The following is a 21283-nucleotide window of genomic DNA, read 5'->3' on the forward strand; positions in this document are numbered from 1 at the left end:
TACCTGAAATCCCTTCAGTTTTCCATTTTGTGTTCTTGGTTTTTTTTTTTTTTTCTTGTAGAAGTAATCCAAAAAAGTTCATTGTGTTTTCATTTGTTATTTGGATGATTCAAAATAGCGGTGAGAATGCTATTACTCACTACAGCAATGCTGAAACACTAGGTAGTATTAACTATGTTCAAGAAAAGATTGAACTCAGTTTTTATTTTGTAGTGCAACTTAAAATTGAAGATACTTTATGGGGGAAGAAGTCCTCTTGGTCTTTCTGATAATGCCCTGAGGTAAGAAAAGTCATTATGTTGAATAAGAGAACAAAAGGGAAGTGGGGAAGAGGATTATATTGTCTCAGCCTTGATCTCACAATGAAGTGGAAAAGACAGTCTTTTTGTCTACAGGCTTTTCTAGGAGTACGTGGAAATGCAGTCATTGCCATTAATATGTATGTATTCAAGTTATGCTGGGTGCAGGAATGTGCCTCAAGGTTTGCATAAAGGGTTTAGAACCTTGGCACTTCAGTCATGATGCTGAAGTTTGGGAGAAATGGCAAAGATAACAGGAAGTAGGAATTACTTTTCCCTTGTTGAGATATACCATCAATTATTAAATAACTCAATAAAAATTTCACAGTTGCTTGAAGGTACTCTAATTACAGGATTTGTTTCAGTGCACTGTCCTGTTGTGCTGGGACAAAAATTATTTTTTTGACAGCTTGTGATTGACTGTAATAATAACACAAACATCTGAACGATAAACTGGTTCTGATGTGCAAAATAATGAACAACCAACTAATTTGATGTTATAAGAAATATGGTATCAATGGGAGTTCACTGCTTATTTCAGATTTCTACTGATTTTGAGAAGTTCTTCTGAAACTTTGCTGTGTTCATAGTTTGGACTTAATTTCTAGATTCATTTTTATCACAGCTAGTTAATGCATTAATCTTGCCATGTTTTGTATGCTAAGATGATCTTACATATATTTTGTTCCCATTTTGTTTTTATCTTTCATGGAGAACTGTTAGTACTGCTTCTTAGAGCTGGTAAAGCTGCAATAGTAACAGATCCATAGAGAGAATGGATATTGTTTGACAGAAGTCCAACTACTGATCTTGTAGACATTAGCTGGTAACTAGCAGATATAGAAAGTAGGTTTAAGAATCTATTATGAGATGAACTGCTTTGTAAATACTTGATTGCAGCTTAGTAGTCATCTGATGCATTGAAATGCTTCATTTAAAAAAAAAAAAAAAAGACAATCATTGCTGTATAGAAAGATGAATAAATCATTTATTAATACTTAATGTTTAGAACTGGTTAATCATATGTACAGGTTAAACCCAGTAGCCAGCTGAGCCCTACAAAGTCGCTTGCTCACTTCCTTCTCAGTGAGTTACGGAGGAGGACTGGAAGGGTAAAAGAGTGAAAGCTAGTGGTCTGAGATCAAGACAGTTTAGGCAAAGCAGAATCTGTGTACGTGAGCAATGCAAACTAAAGTTCATTGAGTACTTCTCATTAGCAGGCAGGTGTTCAATCATTTTCAGGAAATCAGGGTTTTATCATGTGGAATCTTTACTTGGAAAGACAAATACCACAATTCATTCTTTCTCCTAGTTTTTGTAGCTGAACATGCTGTCTCGGGATATCATTTTGGTCAGTCTGGGTCTGGTGTCCTTGCTGTTCCCATTCCTCTCAGCTGCTCGTGTACCTCATCCTGAGCTGAAGGGACAGCATGAGGAAGAGAGGCCTTGACATTCTGCAAGTGCTGGTCAGCAATAGCGAAGACATGGCTACGTTCTCAGTACCATTTGCATCATGGATCCAATACTCTGAAAAAAATAAACTCTATTCCTGAAAAAAAAAAATAAGTACAACCTTCTGCTATCCTGTTGTTCGGAAAGTAAATTTAGCTGGAGATTTGAAAGATCTCTATTTTTTTTCCCCTACTGTTTTATGTTTACATAACTTCATTATTTTGTATAAAAGCTGCAGTGTTTCAGCACTCTTGAAGTCTTTTCTAAGAGCTATGATTCCATTCAACATACCCTTTTCAGTGGCTTTAAAGCTTTGTAAGTAATGATAGGCTGTTCTTTGCCAGTTGTTGTATGTGTGCCATCAGCTACATTTCTTGAGGATTCAGTGAAAAGGCACAGAAAAGCTTGTGGTGCTGTTGTCTGTGTCCTATATAATGTACAAATGATCTCCATCACTCTGTACAACTTGTGACTTCAGTGCTGATCACAGAGAAAAAACTTGATTTGTTGTTGCCATAATTTTTTTCAAATCACTGATTTTAGTAAGTCTCACCTTAAAGGATTTTGACCTTTAAAACTCACTAGTTTTAGTGTTCCTCATCTTGTCCTTAATTACTTTTCAGACTAAAATACAGTCTTGTTCTTTTTATTTTGCAAGTCAGCCCTTTTATTAGTACTTCTGATGAGTCGGTATTGCACCAAGATATCTTACCTCAAGCAATCTCTGCTGCGTGTCTGTCTGTAAGAAAACATTATTGCTTTGAAGTCCTGAAAACTGTGTATCCAGCTTCTTTTCTTGTTATCCCTCTTTGAAAGTATTTTATGTTGAGTTTTTTCATACTTGGAAAAAAAAAAAGCCAAAACCTATGCAAGTTAAACACTAAAAAGTGAATAGGTGAATACACTGGGAATCAAGAGCTGAAGTTTGTATTCTGTGATTAAACTAGAAATAAATTAGTACAAGGGATTGTTTTAGTTTTGGCTACCTCCTTCTCTCCCTTTCCCTACTTCTTCCCCCATGCAGTAGTTACGTGTTGGCTGCTTTCAGTAGTAGTGATCTGGTGGAGTCTTTGGTGGTAGAACATGTTCTTGGCACTACTTTCAGACAAGTAATCAATATCTATCTTGCTACTAAGGAGACAAGTGTTCTTATTTCCCTCCTCTCCAGAAATGGCTGGTGATCAATGGTAACAGTGGGGAGTTCACAACGTGGTGAAAAAGATGGTCAGTTCTGGAAACTCCTTTCTATGACTAAAATTAAAAGTCCAAATCATTATTCTATTGTAAGTTTTCCTAACAGTGAAATGTTAATAATTTGCAATAGGGTTTTGCTCATGGAGTCTTTTAAGTTAGAGAAGGAATATGGTGTCTGATTTTTCAGAAGCCAGAGGCTTAGTATTTACTGCTTGCTTTCTCTTTTTTAGGACACAGATTGTCACTTGGTTTGCTTGTGCTCTTATCTGTCTAAATGCGTTTTCCTGCATTTGTTACCGAGATGAATGGAGGCATATATACAAACTGATCTTTGGAACTCTGCAATGATTTTTAGAATTTGAACTTAAAAGTTCAAAAAACTTGCAAAGTCATGAGGGAGGTGGGGGAATGTGACTCTTCTTACTACCTTTATAGACAACTTACTTCAACTTAGTATTCCTGCTGTGCTTTTTTTAATCTCTAAAATGATTCTTCATTAGGTACGAGCTCCCATGGCTATGCTGATTTCTATGTTTTTTTTTAGCCTTTTATTTTAAAAAAGAAAATGTTCCGTCTTTTTATAGAGGACATAATGTATTTTCGCTCAGGTTTTCTGGGATGGTCAAGATGTCTTAACAATATTTGTGTTAGTATGAATGCACACAAACACACATATTTTAATCACTGAAGTGGGAAGGAGAAAATATTCACAAGCTTGAGCAAAAGAGGTAAATCCAGAGAGTGATGGTCAGTGGCTCTGTGCCTGGATAGAGTTCAGTGATGAGTAGTGTTCCCTGGGGAACAATTCTGGGACCAATACTGTCTAGTATCTTTATCAGTTATATTGATGGTGAGGTCAAGTGCACCCTCAGCAAGTTTGCAGATGATGCCAAGCTGTGGGGTGCAGTCAACATGCTCGAGGGATGAGATGCCATCCAGAGGGAACTAGATAGGCTTGAGCAGTGGGCCCAGCAGAATCTCATGGGGTATGAAAATACAAATACAGGGTCTTGCACCTGTGTTGAAGTAATGCCCACAAACAAGAAAAGCTGGGGAATTAAAGGATTGAGTGCAGCCCTGCTGAAAAAGACTGGGAGTACTAGAGGATGAGAAGCTAGACACGAGCCAGCAGCGTGCCCTTCCAGCCCAGAAAGCCAATTGTATCCTGGGCTGCATCAAAAGAAGTATGGCCAGCAAGTCATGGGAGGTGATTCTGCCCTTCTGCTCTGTGCTGGTGAGGCCTCACCTGGAGGTACGGCATCCAGATGTGGAGTCCTCAGTGCAGGAAGGATGTAGATCTGTTGCAGTGTTCCAGAGAAAGGCCACAAAAAATGATCCCCGGGATGGAACACCTCTCCTGCTAGGACAGGCTGAAAGAGCTGGAGTTTTTCAGCCTCAACAAGAGAAGATTCCAAGATGACCTAATAACAGCCTTTCAGTATCTAAATGGCAGCTACAGGAAAGAAAGGATCTGTGGTGATAGGACAAGGGGAAATGGCTCCAAGCTCAAAGAGGGTAGATTTAGGTTGGAAAAAGTCTTTTGTGGTAAGGCACTGGAGACGTCATTGATGCCCCATTCCTGAAGACTTAAAAGGTGAGAATACACCAGACTTTGAACAATCTGATCGAGCTGTGGATATCTATGTTCACTGCAGGGGAGTTGGACTAGATTATCTTTGAGTCCCTTCCAATTCTGAGGATTCTATGATTTAAAAAAAAAACAAACAACAATACCCAAGTACTTGAGAGTGGGTAGACTGTGCTTGTAGAGACTACTTTCATGTAAAAGAATGCTAGCTGCAATTGAATTGGAATTTATTATTTATATTAAGTCTCAGCCGCACTTCAAACTGTAGGCTGAAAAACATTTTCATCCTTTCTCAGGATGACAGCGTGTTCTTCAATGATTCTGTAATCATGTGTTTTGTGGGGTTTTTTTCTTCCTTTTCTCTCTCTCCTGGTACTCTTGTAAGAAAAAAAATCTGGTAATACAGAGCTCATTTGTTAGGGAGTCGGTTTCTCCTTCACTCTCCTCTGCTTTTGGAAATGTAGATAAAGATTTTAATGCAAATGAACCCTTCAGTGGCTCTAGGGCCAATTCAATGCAAATGGAGCACTTGCATTATCGGATGTGGAAAAATTCAACAGTGTTTTTGATGCTTTATGAATTAATGCTTTATAAATTATACATCAAAGAAAATACACGCACTCAATTTATCAAACATTGTCTGAAGTTCACTTAAGCTTCTCGTAAGCTGAGTTTACATCACAAGATAGATGTGTTTGCCTGACAACCTTACTTTCCAGACAGTCTACAGCTTACTGAAATATTACATAGCCTCCTCCCTGCCTGTGTACCAGATTTCCTCTTGTTCACAGGAAACCCAAATGCGTGGTGCTGATGGTGCATATCTGATCCGATTTCAACAGTTAGCTGGGACTCGCCAACATATACACCTGGTCTGATGTTTGTACCCTAGTGTGTATAAATGTCACGATGATGTCACGATGGCTGTACCTGACAGAGTACCTGGTAATGAAATAGTTACTAATGGTGTTTTTTCTGTAGTGTTCCTCCTTCTATTTTCCATCCCTTCTTTAGAGAACTTAGGGGAGCTGAATCGATGGGGAAGAAATCATGATACAAGATAGGTTCAGTGGAATTGTTTTTCATGGGAATCTTTTGGTTTTTTTTAAATAGCCTTGAAACTCTTCAGGATTGGTAAGGGATTTTAGGGCTCTGAAACACCTTCTTTCTGTGGCTTTGGGTGAAAAAAAAAAAAGATGGAATTTTGCTTTCAACCTTCCACTTTTTCTTACCCAATCAACCAAGACAACCAGTGTTGCACTTGATGTCAGCCTGTCCACTAAAGAAAATTGACACTTTTTGGCCCATTATGCAAAGTATGAGATACAACAGGGAGAATTGGGAAAGCGACAAGAAGCTTGGATTGATTTGTAAACCTGTTGGTGGCCTTGGTTTTCTTATCCACAGGGAATGTAGAATCATACTGATGCTTCTTTTGTCACAATAATTATTTTTCAAATGAAGGAAATTAGCTTTTATATCCCATAACTAGCCTTCCTAGCACTCAATATAGTTCCTGGATTAGGGGAATGTGTTGATGACCCAGCTGAGATGTATGTATGTGCAGCAGTCTTTTCCAATCTGAATTATTCTGTTTCTATGAAGCAAGACTTTGACTTGTAACTCATTTGTCAAGTAAAAAACTTAATGTAAATTATCTTCCAGAAATGGGAACAGAAGGGTCTAGAATCATCTGAACTTCTTAATTTCACTGGAATTTTGAGCAGCTGGTTGCTGCTCTGCGTGCTGAGTTGCTTCTGGAATATCTTGAACCTCATCTCAAACTCATCGCACATTTGTGTGCACAGGATCACGTTTTCTTAACAGTAGTCCTAATCCAACTGTGTTGATGCACCATTAGTGTTTGCTCTTTAGACTGCTTCAGTTACAGCTGAGTGTAATTGAACCAAGATCCTGTACAGGAAAACACACACTTGAGAAAAGAGAGTTCAGCTAATACTTCAAAAGATAACAATAGAATACTAAAGCCTGTTTCTTCACTCAGTAAATCATAACACGTACATGTAAGTGCACTGACTGCATTTTTCATGCTTTTCTTTTAGAAGATATTCTATTCAGAAATACAGTTTGAGATCACTCTCAGATTTTCTCTTTCTAATATTCTATTTCAAGACTCTGGGAAACTACTGGAAAGCTTAGCAGTAATTTCAATCGCTTAAAAATATTTATTAAAAATAATAATAAGACAAAAAATAATTATTTCTGTCATTAATTAAATGTGAATAAAAGTTCCAACTATGTTAATTCAGTAATGCTTGATATTTAAAGGTTTGTTCTAGAAATTGTGTGCTATTGACAATAACTGCCATTTTTATTTTTTCATATGGACTTGCTATGCAAGTTGTGTAATTTATGCTGGTGGAAAAGTTTTTGTTAGTCTGAAACACTTTTTTTTACTAAAAGCAGAAGAGAGATAGAGAGGGAGCAAGGGATTAGCCTGCATATGAAAATTGAAATTAGAGAAGGAAGCTTTTACAATACATTCTGAGATGGCTGCACTTCAGTCATTTCAGATTTGTAGTAATGTGTTTCAGCATGAGGGTGGAATTGAGTGGCTCTGCTAAGTCTCTTAGGCAGAGACGCAGCATCCTCAGATCTCTTGGTAGGATTTGAACAGATGAGTTGTCGCATTTTTATTTTTAACTTACTTCTTCCTTTCATACAGAGAAATGAAGAACAGCTTAGCTTTGAAGTATTTTCTTTATTTTATTTTTAACAGCGAATGTAAAAATTTAAAACTTATCATGAACTTTTGATCTGAAACTTTCTAATGAAAGTAATTTTACTTTTGGGGTGTTTTTTCTTTTTATGCTTTCTTGGCTTTTTTTTTTTTTTTTTTTTTTTTTGCTTTTCTCTCCCCCACCCCATTTTTTTTTCTAATTGTATTTTATTTTAGAATGAATTAAGTATTTAACTGAAAGGGGGAGATGGGGGGCTTTCATTTTATACCTTTCTTAACTCTTGTGAGATGAGAAGTTCTTTTGTTTTTATCTGTCCTGGTATAGATCCTAGTAGTTGAGTTTTAGATGAGTTTGGTCTGGTTTCTGTGGCTGTTTGAATAAAAGACTGTGCATCTTAGAAGAATGTCTATAAGTGAAGGATGTTCTGAAGCAGTGCACTCTCTATCCTATTCAAGATTTTTTTTTAAGCCTAAAATAAGTATTTATTAAGTTGAAGAAAACAGTAAAAACAACTGCAATGTAGTTCTCAGTCATTTACCAGTCTTGCTGCAAAAAATATAACAGTATGACCAGAAGAAATGACACACTTCTCTTTATAACAAGAGTAGATGAGCAGTTGTTTACATTTGTTTCCAGTTTGTAAATGAGATCAGTCAATTATCAGTGGCAGCTAAAGAGATTCTAAATACTGGTGTCCCTGAATACTTTGCCCCTGAGCTTGGCAAATGAAATAAAGGAGTGCAGATGCAGAATTGAAAGAAAGTTAACATGGAAAAAAGTGAAAACCCATAGTGTTTGTTTCATGCAGCCGTGTATCTGTACCTACAACATATGTGCTCCCATTTAGAAGTGTGTCTATATAGCTGTAGCAGCAAACAAGTGAAGTGAAGTCGTGAGAAATAACAGTTGCCACTTTGGATATCTCATGTATCTTACACATTCAGAAGTCCACCTGAATGTCAGTGGCCTCTTAGTGGGGAAGTGAAAATATTGGTGCAGAGTAAAGCAGAGAAGCTCTTTTTGTGGTAGTAAAATAAAGATGAGCTAAGGAATTTGTTGAAAATGTCCAGTGCATCTTCAGTGTATCACCTCAGTTGATAGAAGAACTTAAAATATCAAAGTAGCGTAGTGATGTATCTGGTGCACTAATTTAAATATGAAATCAGACAAAAGAAATTCCACCCTCATACTTTACAGTCTTCGTTTATGCTAAAACAGAGCTGGCAATAGTCTGTTTCTTAACCAGTTGATAAGCAATAGATCAGAGATTTAAGCAGAATTGCCTAATGGTTTGTTAGTGTGCTCTTTCCTGGCTGCATCACTGGCTAGGATTCTGGAAGCTGGTACCAGCAGTTCTGTGCACACATGCTCTGTATCTTCTGGCAAACTGCCACATCTTTCTGAGCTTATGGTCTGTTATTAATTTCAACTCAATTCTGAGGACAGAGTCTGGTTATTGCTTGTCTATGAAGACAACGTTACCATTATAGTGCTTCCTAATTCCACTTAGGGCCTAGAACAATTTAGATAGGTGTTGGTCAAACTGCAGTAGAAAGTCAGCTGTATCATAGCAAGATTTCCACCTAGCAGGGCAGTGGTTTGTGGTGATAATCATGAGATAAAATTCTGGGTCTTGGAATCAAGACAATTCATCTAATCTAGCTGTACAGATTTTTATATCTGTAGTACATTTGAACCTTGTTAGGCTCCTCCTCCATCTGTCCAGACATAGCACACGTTTGCCGTTCCTTCTCCTAAAACAAAGATGTGAGTACTGTTGACATATTATGCCTGAATATTTACGTAGGAGAATGTGGTTAATGGCTTGCAACAGGGAAATAAGCAATAATTAATTTCACACTATTGGGTATAAAGACAACTTATGTAGTGTATGCAGGTCAGGACTGTCAAAAATCAGTGCCAGCCTTCACTGCTGCTGTGGTTTTGAAAACCATAATGCAATCTGAGATACGTGTAAGTTTTGAGCTTGAAAAATTCTAATTCGACTTCAGATTTCCTATTCACCAGTATGCACCATGGATAGCCATGTACAGTCGAGATTTTTTCTGGATAAATTTGATTGTAGTGTGACCATATTATTTTACACAGTGTATTGTGCCTGACAAACGGATGTTGTGGACCTTGAACCAGAAGTGATATTCCATAGCTACAAAGCTTTTTTTCTCTTAGCTCATTATGTATATCCAGAGGGGGGAAAAAATGCATCCATTATTTTATGGACTGCTTTCACTAGCCTTTTTTTTTTTTACTCTTAAGTACATTTTAAGTCCCAGTGGAGTTGTTTTTTTAATATTCTTTTTGAAGCTTGAATATATTTTCTTCTAGTCTTTTTTCTTTTTTTCTTATCCATCTGATAGTTCTCGCTTCTGTGTTTTCTGCTTTTTTGGAGCTGGAATAATTTTCAAACATTTCCTTTACAATTTTTTGGTAATACTTAATTGTGTTTTCATTTCATAGACAAAATTAATACTGTTAAAGGAGCTTTGAATGCAGGACCTGGTATCTGCTTCAGGAACAGCAGTGGCCATTGGGCCCTTGAGCACAAAAAAGAAAATCCTTAAATTAAAGTCTAGAGTCTTTTCTTTTACTTTTATGAAACTTTGGTACTGTGTAGCTGAGGAAAGCACAAGCTGTTACAGCTTTATACACATGCATATGCACTTAGACATACACACATGATGTATATTTAGAATTCTTTAATAAAACATTGGATGTAACAAACAGTTGCAATGAAAATTACATGCTCTTATAAACATTTTTATTTTAAAGAGGTCTTATGCTGTGATGCTGCAGACCAGCTACAACGTAATCAGCTTGGTAATGGAAGAAAGTCATCTCTTACAATGATCCTAGAGCCCTTTGTTAATGTCAAGGATAATTTGGGCTGACTGATTTGATTGCTGCTCTTTTCCGGCAAGAGGTCTCAATAAATGAAACTGCTTGCCTGGATAATTTAGGCGTATATGATTGCCAGCAAGCTAATGATGCAAACACAGCTGAAATAAAAAATTCCACTGTATATTGGAGGCTTAAAAAAAAAAAAAAAAGTGTGGGGGGAGGAACCACTTAAACACCTGCTGTATGAGCTCTGTCAGAACAGGGAAGAGCTATATGCCAGTATCAGGATTGAAAGTGGCTTGTGCATATTATATTGAACTATTTCAGCCAGTTGGCCTTAATGGATCACTAGAACAGTCCTTTGTGTGGTTGCAGAAGATTATTGACAGGTTATCTATCTTGTATAATCATAGAATCCTTACAGTTGGAAGGGGCATTTAAAGGTCACCTAGTCCAACTCCTCTGCATCGAAAAAGGACGCCATAGTGTCAGGTTGTCCAGCCTTGCCTTGAAAGTCTTCAGGGATGAGGCATCAATCACAACTCTGGGCAGTCCACTTCTATTGCCTTTTACTTCTTGCTATGACTTGTTAAAATGTGCAGGTTTTAAGTTAAGGATTTCTGGGTGGAAAGACAGCATGAAGCCCCACAAATGTTTACATATAATTTTATGTTCTAATAGTGTTTTATTGTGGATTAAAGCCTCACCTTCATTAACAAGATTTAAGTATGAAGTGCAGTGATTTGCTCAAATCAGGTTTTTTTTTCTGTGATTTGTTTATAAGAAGTGGTTATGAATGCATTCTTTGATTCTGTGTTGTATGCAGTTCTGACCAGGAGAAACTAGGGAGAAAGTATATCAAGAAACAGCTAAGTCTGTTCCTCAGCTACATTACTTAATCAAGAAGCATTACAGGCTTTGAGAGGTGGGTAGAAGGAACTCAAATTGTGTTGTTGTACTTAGAATGCTTTAGAGGCTCATTTGTCACTGAACTCTAAGCCAGGCTGTTCTTTACTACTTGCCTTTTTTTTCCCCCTTTTTTTTTTTTTTTTTTTTTACATTTTTGCATGAGTCTGTCAGAACCTGCCAACCATAAGAAAGCTTTCCAATTACTAGGATTCAAAGCAGAATCATTTATAGCAAATTCTTTGCACAAATTATTTCAGAGCTGTCTTCTAGTGTTCTTCGCTTCTTCAGGAGCCTCTAATTGAAGACTTGTGACTTTGGGGAAGGAGTTGTCTCATTATGAACAAAAATCTTATATAATTAGGATTTAGGCCAGTGAGAGGTGTGTCATCTAGTGGCTATGTTATTAACTAATGAAGTTCTGTCTTTACCTAATTAAGTGAATATAGAGTGGTAACCTTCTGAGCTGATTAGTCCATGTCTATACTCTTCACTGTCATTCATTTTTATCTAACAGAGCTTCTAGTTATGTTCAAAGCCTACCATCTTGCTTTTCCTTAGTTTTGTTATGTTGCTTGCAAGTTTCTATAAAGGCTTAATTCAGCTCTTCATGGGATTTAAGGGAATAGCTTCAAAATAAACTAAAATCAGCATGCATGTGAATGATTTATGCATTTGTGCATGGTAGATGCTGTTTAGGACTGCATAAGGTATCTCTATGTATGTGATGAGTACCGTACTGCTTATGTGTATCTTTCCACAGGGTAGAACATGTCTGCTTTTTTGGTAATGGCATGTGAGGGATTTAGGACTGAGGATTTTCTCGGAGAAAAGGAAAATTACTACTTACATCTTTATGAGTTCATAGTATTCTTAGTTCTCTTTATCTTTGACCATTAAATTAAAACGTTTCAAAGAACATAGAGCCAAAATTCCAATCTCACAGATAAGCATCACAGTGAGAACTGTAGTAAATAATGCATTCAGTAGTTATGCGGGTAAAGATGGTACAGTAAGTCACCATTAATCATCTGTGCAAGTTCACAAACAAATGGGTCAAGGTGATGTGGTTGATGTGGAAAACGGCGCTATTACTAAATAAAATAGGCCTGTCCAAGCGACTGGCAAGTCAGTTTATTTCCTTGGAAATAAATCTTCTTAGCCACCAGAAATGGCTTTCTACTTACAAGTGTGCCACTTAAAATGTAAAGAATGATGAACTGTGATGCCGGGTATTATATGTGCTAGAGAATGTATTGCTGTTGTGTAGATGTGTGTCTGAGAAACAAGCAGAGAACTGTCAAAACTGCATGCAATACTGAAGGAGTCAAAACAAAAACTGAAGAACAAATATAGAAGGAGGTATAGGAAGATCAGGCAATAAGTTAGCAGAGAGTACTAAGTATTAGAAAGCACTCTATGACCTAGAATGTCCTACAGGGGGGTTTATTACTCATTTGAACTACAGGTACATTTTCAGCTACAAGCATATCTTCAGACCTGAACTTAAGACAAATCTTTACATTTATCCTCTACAATCAGAATGTAAATCTGATGTCTGCTCTTGGTTTTCATCACAAATTTAATAGCTACCTTGCAGTCAAAATATGGCTGTGTGGCTTTTACCTTTAAAGTGCAAGCTAGAGTGTAGAGCTATATATTTTTTTTTCCAGGAATACGCTGAGTTTAGAAGTGTAATACCATCTGAAAAATGTAGATTATCAGTTGGCAACCAGAATACCCTTGAAAGAAATAATTTCTTTGAATGAACAATTTGGATGAGACAGCCTCAGTGCAATAACAAAATTGGGCCAGCTCCTACACCATTTGCTTTTCCATAGAGATTGCATGTTTAGATAGATATAAAAACATTGTGATCTGTACTGAAGAATGAATTAACCCGAGTTGCTCTCAGAAGCATGAGTATTTTTTAATTGGATCAACTAATTTAACAGAAGTTATAGTTCCTTAGAAACCTCACCTTGTTTGACACACAATTAATCTGCAGACGGCTCTGACACAAAATGCAACAGCTTAATGAGGCCATATCCTGATTATGCTGATTAGTGGCAAGTCAAAAACTAGGATTTCTAAGCAGCAGGCTTGAATTGGATTGTGTGTAAGCAAAACTGCATGGAGGGCAATAGAGCAAGAGCGAGACCCTCATCTTCTCCCAGATGCCTGGTTGCCTATTAGGGAAGATTGCTACCACACGATCCAAGCAAACTTAGTGAGCGCTAAGGCATTTTGAATGGACAGTGTGCTGCCAGAATTTTTGTACTGGTTAGGTGGAGACAGTCTTATGTGTATTTCATCTTTATATGTCAGCTTTACTGAAGTTGTTTGATCAGTTTTTTGCAATAATTAGTCTTAGGCATCTCACAATTTCGTTTTCTCCAAAGCAGTCTGCTGGATGCTGCTTCACACCTGATTGCCTTGGAGACCTGAGGCTCATGCTGAAGCCTTCCTAGCTCCAGCCTACTTTGGCTTAAGGATGAAGCTCATGCCCTTGTCTGTCGAGGTAGCTTATTTTGAGGAAACCTGTGGAACTTGAGAAATTTTTGCTGATCTCAAAATGTCCTCCCATGAAATTTCCAAATTCACATCAGCTTGACCTTTACATCAGCTGTCTAGAATCAAGATCAGAGTTTACTTAAAATTGCTCTCACTGTTTTAGGACAGGTGGTGAAAATGAATTGCTGTAAGGGAAATTCTGGTGTGAGAGCGTAATTACCCAACTTGGATTTTGGCCAGGACATTAGAGTTAACAGCTCCACTTCTGTGGAAAATGCTGTGGGATTTTTGAAGGCAATTTGATTTTACCTCTTATTACAAATATTGCCAGCTTTTATGGTTGTGTTACTTAAAGCTTGTTTTTGAGCCTAAAGAGTGTTTGTTGGAGAATTCAAGACTGGGATATAGCATATTAAAAGCATGGTAGTTGTGCTATTGAAGTTCATGAATGAAGCTGATTTTTTTTGAACCTCAACTGTAATTTAAAATTTTTGTGAAGTGCTTTGTGGCTAATTGTATGTTATGGAGCAAGTTTTCAAGAATTTCAATATAGAATAATTAATTAAATTACTGTAAATTTAATGTGGAGTGGTATATGTGTATTTCAACCAAATGTATGAAATGCGCATTAATATATGACAATATATATTAAACTGTTTGCTATGCTACTAATGTAGCCAACAACTTTTCCTGCAAAGTGCTTCTTGGGTGGTGTGACTGTTTTTTGAGCACACTTATTTTTATATTTATGACCTCCATATGACCCAACGTGAGTTCCTTATAGTACCATGGAACTACTGGGTAATAATACATTCAGACTTAAATATTTGTGAGCAAGGGATATTTGCCTAGCCTCAGCTTACAGCACAGAATGTTAACAAACAACTGATGCTTGAAAGGTCACAAATAAAATGATTGAATCTAGCTTTTATATTTTATTTACTATTCTGTTGGAAATATTTTTTTCTGATTGCAGTGTTTGCTGTTTGGTGGGACATACGATGGTATTCCATAAACTCTCTTCATTTGTAAATACTAGTGATATTTAAGCTCTCGTAATGCTTTCCATCAGTAAACACATCAGTGAGCATTTCAGTCATTACTTAACTCTGCTTCTTACTTGAGTTCTGTGTTATTTAAACTTGCTTCTGTAGACAGGTAGAATGCCATACAGATTAATCTATTTCATCTCTTAAAACAAATTACCAAAGCCTTTTTACTGGGCATATTTTATGCTTATAAGGCAACAGAACATCCAATTACTTTTATTCTCTGTGGCAGATCTAAGGTTGAAAAGAGTCTCCAGTGAAGAGTGGCAGTCAACAAATCTTTTTTTATTATTATTATTATTTTTTTTTTTTTTGAGAAACTTTACATTTGGGGAATGAAGTTGTAGTCTTCATCTTTAGAAGTTCCAGACTTATTCATAGGTAACGTATTCCGGGTTGTCTCGCTCCAATTTATAGGAGGGAGATGAGGTTCTTTAATATCTGTATACCTGGCGTGAGATTAAGAAACAACGGTTCATATGTTGTTCCATCCAGTTTATTACCAAACCTAATCAGGGAGACGGGGAAGGGAAGAAGGGCGATAGAAAAGATGGAAAAGAAGCAGGAGTTGCGTAAAGCGGGGATAGTCACCAGCAGGATCCAGCAGCGGTTCTGTTGCACGGCGTTTGAAGGTCCAAGGCAGACGCAGCAGAAGACGGGGAGCAGCAGCGTGGCCGGCCTTGGACAGCAGTCAGTAGACGAGGAAGTCGAGGAGCCAATCCTTGAAGCAGCAACAGCAGTCAGGCAGCAGGCTCAGGAGAGTTCGACAGTATGCAGGAATCACCTCAGTCTTCAGGAATCCCTCTTGTTCTTCAGGAGGAATCTGCTGCCAGAAAACCTCCGTTCTTCTTGAGGAATCTGTTGCCAGAAAACCTTTCCTCATGGTTTTCAGTTCCTCTTTTATCCTCCTTGTTCTCCTGCCTACGTGACAAGGATGAGCCTTGAGCAAGAGTCATTGAGTACCCCTGAGATGGCCGTCATCCTGAGGTAAGTCCACACAAAGGAGCACTTCACAGCTATTTAGCTGCAGCTCATCTCGCTCTCGTTGCCCCTGGCCTTGTCCATCTGCGTCCCCCAGACAAAAGATCTCACAACCTTTGCCCAGGACTTGCCTGCACTTTGTTCATCTGTGTCCTTCAGACAAAGGATTTCACAATCCTTGCTCGGGTCTTGAACAAGTCCATCTGTGTCCCCAGCAAGCTTTGGGACACAGACTTTAACAGAATAATATCTTACACGGGTATCAACTGAAATGTTAACACGAGATTGAATTTGGCAATCATAAATGTTTTTGTTTTTCAGTTGGGGGCAGAAACGTTGATTTTGAACACAGATTTTTTATTTGTTATTTTTCAAAACTGGGGGGGGGGGGCTGAGGAGGGGAATGTATGAGCAGAACGTTTTACTTACAAACCATTCCAAGTATTTTCTACTTTCATGTATTTTCATTCTCTCGATATCACTTGAACCATCCAGGCAAAGCCTCCTTTTTTTCCCCAAGATTTTTGATTTAAACATCACCTGTTTTGCTTTCATTGATAGCGTATCAGAAATCCAAGAACCTTTCAAGAAAGCAAACTGGTGAAAACCATCCCTTTATCTGTGTTTGCAGTGGGTTTTGATTACATTTTAAAGAAAAACTTATCTTTCTTATGGTGTTTATTTTCTGTGTTTATTTGCTGTGTGTTGATTTATATACTCAGCTGTATCTGCTACTTGAGTGGAATGTTGCAGTTAGTTAATAATTTACATGGTTTTTTTTTTTTTCCCTTTTTCCCTCTAATTGGATTGCAAGGGATTATTTATCGTACCTGAGCTTTCCATCTGCATTTGACCTTTGCCTGTGAGTTGTGCTGTCAGAGAAGATACACAGGTGACCTCAGTGCTAGCTGGAACAGGGGTGCTCTACTTGTCCTAATGTGAAAATGGAAAACTTTTTACAAGCAGGAAGCATACAGAAAGGGGGAAAAAAAAAAAAGTGATGCATTAACATTTCTGCTTTAGAAAGTGACTGATTAAGAGAAGAATTTGTTTATTTGTGGCATTAGGGAGTTTGAAACTGAATTGTTAATTCTAAGCAGAAATCACTGAGGGGCAAACTACTCTGGTTCAGTTCTCTGATGAGTGCATTTACTCCAGAAAGGCGCTGTGGCCGTTTGTCTACCGAATTGTATTGATGTATTTCTCCTCAAAGGCATTCTCTTCCTAATTTAAATTCAAATAGGTCAGTTAAGCTGAGGTTTGACGTATGTCAATGCCTGAATTTTATTTTGCACAAGGTCACAAGTATTGACAACACAAAAATGAGTTGGAACCAGGAATGTCTGGAGGTTTTAGGGAGTATTGTCCTTCATCACAATACCGACTTTATGTAATATTGTGTCCCAGATTTGGCTTTAATTTTCTGGAGGATATGCTATAAATGCTAACTATAAATTAATGAAGTGTTACCAGTGTTAACAGCAAAATTTACCATAAAACAGAGGAAACGAAGTTAAGATGGCTTTCCATCATTCTTAAAAGAACCTTGATAGTCAGCTATTGTGCTAGGGAGGGGCCCATGAAGTATTTTTCGTGCTCTTCCCTCAGTATTTTAATGGTAAAGTTGGGAGTGATGCAATTCTCCCTTTACTGGGAGAAAAGAAACATACTGGGGAACTTCAAAAGAAAAAGCCAAAGACGAATCCCCTCAGCTTTCACTATTTCAATATCATGGGGAGTTTTAAAATTTTAAGCTTCGAAAAAGGATTAGGGTGTGAAGTAAAATGCACAGGAACCACATCAGCAAGTTTCTACAGGTAAAATGTGATAAAGATCAATTCTTGCCTTTTAATTATTGAGCAACAACTGTCAGACAGTGGATAAAGCCTCAATGCACTATCCAAAAACTCCTCGTTAAATTCTCCCCTTTAGTGTTGTGAGCAACATGCACGAGCACCTTGGAGGTGGAATGCACAGAAGCTTTCTGCTGATCTCTGATTTTTTTACAGCAGAGCTGCTGAAAACTGGTAGTAATTTAAAACTGCGGCATGGAGCATTGAATCCCTCTGTTGTTTTGGGTGACACTGAACAGCTCAGCTACCCATCAGGTTGCATAATGGTCTAGGAGAATTTTTCTTTCTTCATTTTAAAACAAAAGACTAAAAATGCTCAGGTTTGACCTAACTCTGCAGAAGTAAATGGTAAAATAAGTTGGTCATATGAATGCAATAGAGGGGCTTAGAAAAATCAGTTCTGTGTGTAGTTGAATCCTTGGGCCTCTAAGATCATCTGAGGTTCCAGATGCTTGGAGAACAAAAGTGAATGTCTTGTGGAAATAGAGAGAAAACAGAGCTCATAGTTTTAAATATGTGAATCTATGAAAAAGCTGATTTGTTTTACAACTCGGCTTGTTGTGAGACCAAGCTGAGAGGTTCCTGTCATTGCTGAGTGCTGGCCCCATTTTGCTGCAGCTTACAGCCTTTTGGTAGAACTGAATCATGTGCTTATTTGGCTCAGCTGCAGGTTAAATCACTGTAATGGTCTTTGTTTTTTTTAAAGTTCAAATCTGTCATAACTCCACCTACATTCATACAATCATCCAGTAAGATCTAGTCTATATGTTGATATATAGATGCTTCCTTTGGGCAACATGTGTTCAAAATATTTAAAAAGCCTTGCAGATTTTTAGGGGATGCAGTGGTCTTGAGCTGCATCTGGTTTTGATTAAACAGCTGCACTGTCAGACTGCAAAACATTGCAACTATTGAAAATGGACATGCATTGAAAAACAACAGCTGAATGGGTTTCTCAGTTCATACTTCAGCTTTAGAGCTGTGCTGAAGAAGGAAAGTAAACCACAACTGCAGTTAATAGACATCTAATTGCCAAGTATCTGAAATGGGCACAAAAGTGACAAAACATGTTGGTAAGTTAGTAAATGATGGATGATCACTGTTACTGAAGGAGAGGCAGAGAATTTCCTCTAAAAACTCAGGCTCGAATAGAGAGAACTGCAGTGAATGTTTTAAATAGTACTTAACGAAAGGGATGGGAAAATATTCTAAGGTTGTTAGTTAGAATTAAATAAGAATGCATTAGAATTCAGCCTTCACTTTCATCTCAATTTTTCAGTCTTTTAGCTCTAATGAGATTGCATGCTTAAATTGGTATACTGGTTCAAAAATATGCTGCTTGATTTCTTTCGTCATTAATAACAATAAGCATTAGCATAATGTTGTTAGGGTCCCTTGAAAATTCAGTTCTGTAATTTCAGTACTTTTTTTCCTTTATTTGTTTTAACGGGAAAGAGGGTTTCATTGTTGTTGCTTGCAAAAGGAAGAGTCTGCCAAAGTTAAGGAAGATAACAAAGCTGTCTAAAGAATTCGTGAGTATAGGTGCTCAAAAACAAATCTAGATTTTAAAAACAAAGCCAAACCAAGTAATGTTCACCCCACACAGAATCGCAGAATCGTAGGGGTTGGAGGGGGCTTCCAGAGATCGAGTCCAGCCCCCCTGCCAAAGCAGGCTCCCTGCACCAGGTCGCACAAGTAGGCATCCAGGCAGGTCTTGAACATCTCCAGAGAAGGAGATTCCACCACCTCCCTGAGCAGCCTGTTGCAGTGCTCCGTCACCTCACTGTTAAGAAGAATTGTCACATCAGTGACAGTCTGTCAGGAAGTTAAAGCAGGCTGGAGAAACGTTCCTGACAAGACTCCCTAGAAATACTAGGGAATAAATAATAACAAAGTTCTCAATCGAAATTTCAGTGTCTACAGAAAACCTTTAACCACTTGAAGGAAGAAAACATTTGATTTCCTTTCTGTGGTCCAAGTTGTAACTGGTAAATGTAAAACAATACATCTGTGTTGGTGACTTTCTGTTCTGCCTTGATGTGTATTGAGCAGGTGTTGTTCATTTCCTCTAATTCACAAGAGCTAAAAGGTGATCGATTAAGCTTTAGCTGCTTGCCCATTACCTTCAGTTGTGCCCAGCTACAACGTGGCTTGTAACTGACATTGAATCACTTAAATAACAAAAAGGAAATGACCTCAAGTCATTGTTACACTGAGAATGACAGATATGCTGCAGCATGGAGGAATCTGCATGTAATGAATTCAAACTCCGTGTTGCATCTCTCATTTTTCAAATCCAATATACTCTTCACAATACTTTAACTAAAGTACTTCTCTGGGGTTCTGTTGCAGGATCTGCTGGCCTTCAAGATTAGTCATGCTTTGTGCTAGATGAATAAGGATGCTGGAAATTTGCTTGCATTACCATCAAGTCCCTCTTTGTTTTTAGCCACTGTTGTTGGTAAGCCTCATTTTCTTACGTTTAAGCCAGTTTGTTTTAAATGATAATATTTTAATCCATGTCTCTTTTATGTCAGCTTGAAGAATTCCAACTTTTTTCGTGTTTCGCACCATGAATGACTGCTTTATTGCACTTTTTGTGCGAATATTTAGTTTAGTGATTAGTTTAAGACTGTAAAACTTAATCTACAAGATATCTTATCTAGAGCAGTATTTATTTAATTTTAGTCAATTATCCTACAGAGACTTAGACCCAGGTTTCTTATCATAGACAGCCTTTCATAGCAAACTGAGATCCTGTTCATCTTTAAGAGAGAAATGGATAAATGAATGCAGAGAGGTGGTATTTCAGTCAGCTTTATCCAGGTAATATGCAGAAGCACTCAATGCTAAATTGAGTATTAAATTGAAAATGTTTTAAAATTTTATATTTACCTGTTGAAATCTTTTCTGAGTAGACAAGGCAGTGTGAATAGCCTTCTCAAATCCTCATCTGATATGGTTATGATCTTCAGAGGATTTCACTTGCTGTTGGTTTTAAAGGTGTGTTTTATCTAAAGTTTGAAACAGTAATTTGTGTGCCAGCTCACCGGATTTTGCATCTTACTTTGATTCCTTATGTGGAAAAGAACTTCTGTAAAAACAGTTGTTGGAACGTAGCCTAATTTTTACTCTTCTAAAGAGTGCAGTATTATAACTATCTTTGAAATTGTGGCATTGACTTCAGGAGATAGAAGGTGATGCTCTAAATTAAAAATTGCTGTATGTCTGTTAGAAGTACAACAGCATGAAACAAATGTGATAACAGAGAGTCAATGGCCCTACAAATCATAATATGAATCAATGATGTCAAAGTAAATTGAAATCAAGGTAGGTGAGATGTGTTGTACCCAGTATCCCCAAAGCAGCGTTGTTAGGAGAGGCACCAGGCAATTAATGGTTTAGTCTTTTCTAAGCTGCATGATCTTTGCCTGTAGAATGTCCTACTGATTCTCAGGCTTCAAGTTCAGTGAAGCGTAATACGTGATTGGGATGGAAAGCATCGTAATTTCATGATGCCTTTAAACTTCAGAGAGTGTGGACAGTGTGCCATGACACTGTGTACCACGTGAACTACTATAACGTGAAATACTGTTGAGTGATGTTAACCCTCCTTCTTGTCTGGTCACTTTTGGTAACTTTAGAAATAAATATTTCTATTTTAAACCCTGTAACAACATCTGCGATAGTTCTAGTGCTTGCATAGTTGCAAACTGACCTAAAGGAAAAAGGTTTAACGCAGATAACTGCTCAGGGATTACATGCTCACGAAAATTCATGTGACAGTGAGGTGGGAGTGAGCAGAACTACTTCTTTCAAGAAAGCAGGGAGGATATTATCTGTTACACTAACATCAGCTTTCCTTTTTTTGAACCAGAGAATGGTA

At 37.6% G+C, this 21283-nt stretch overlaps 1 long non-coding RNA gene across 1 annotated transcript in view; it reads left to right on the top strand.

Moving 5' to 3' along the window:
• Nucleotides 1–252: 252 nt before the first annotated feature.
• The window catches only part of LOC122164534, a 194603-nt gene continuing 173572 nt past the window's right edge, over nt 253–21283 (top strand). Inside the window, exon 1 of the long non-coding RNA XR_006170246.1 lies at nt 253–281. This is a non-coding gene — a long non-coding RNA (uncharacterized LOC122164534). The remainder of the gene's footprint in view (nt 282–21283) is intronic.

Source organism: Centrocercus urophasianus, unplaced genomic scaffold (genome assembly GCF_019232065.1).
Source record: "Centrocercus urophasianus isolate 14NV4802_14NV808 unplaced genomic scaffold, USGS_Curo_1.0 seq_26, whole genome shotgun sequence".
NCBI lineage: Eukaryota > Metazoa > Chordata > Aves > Galliformes > Phasianidae > Centrocercus > Centrocercus urophasianus.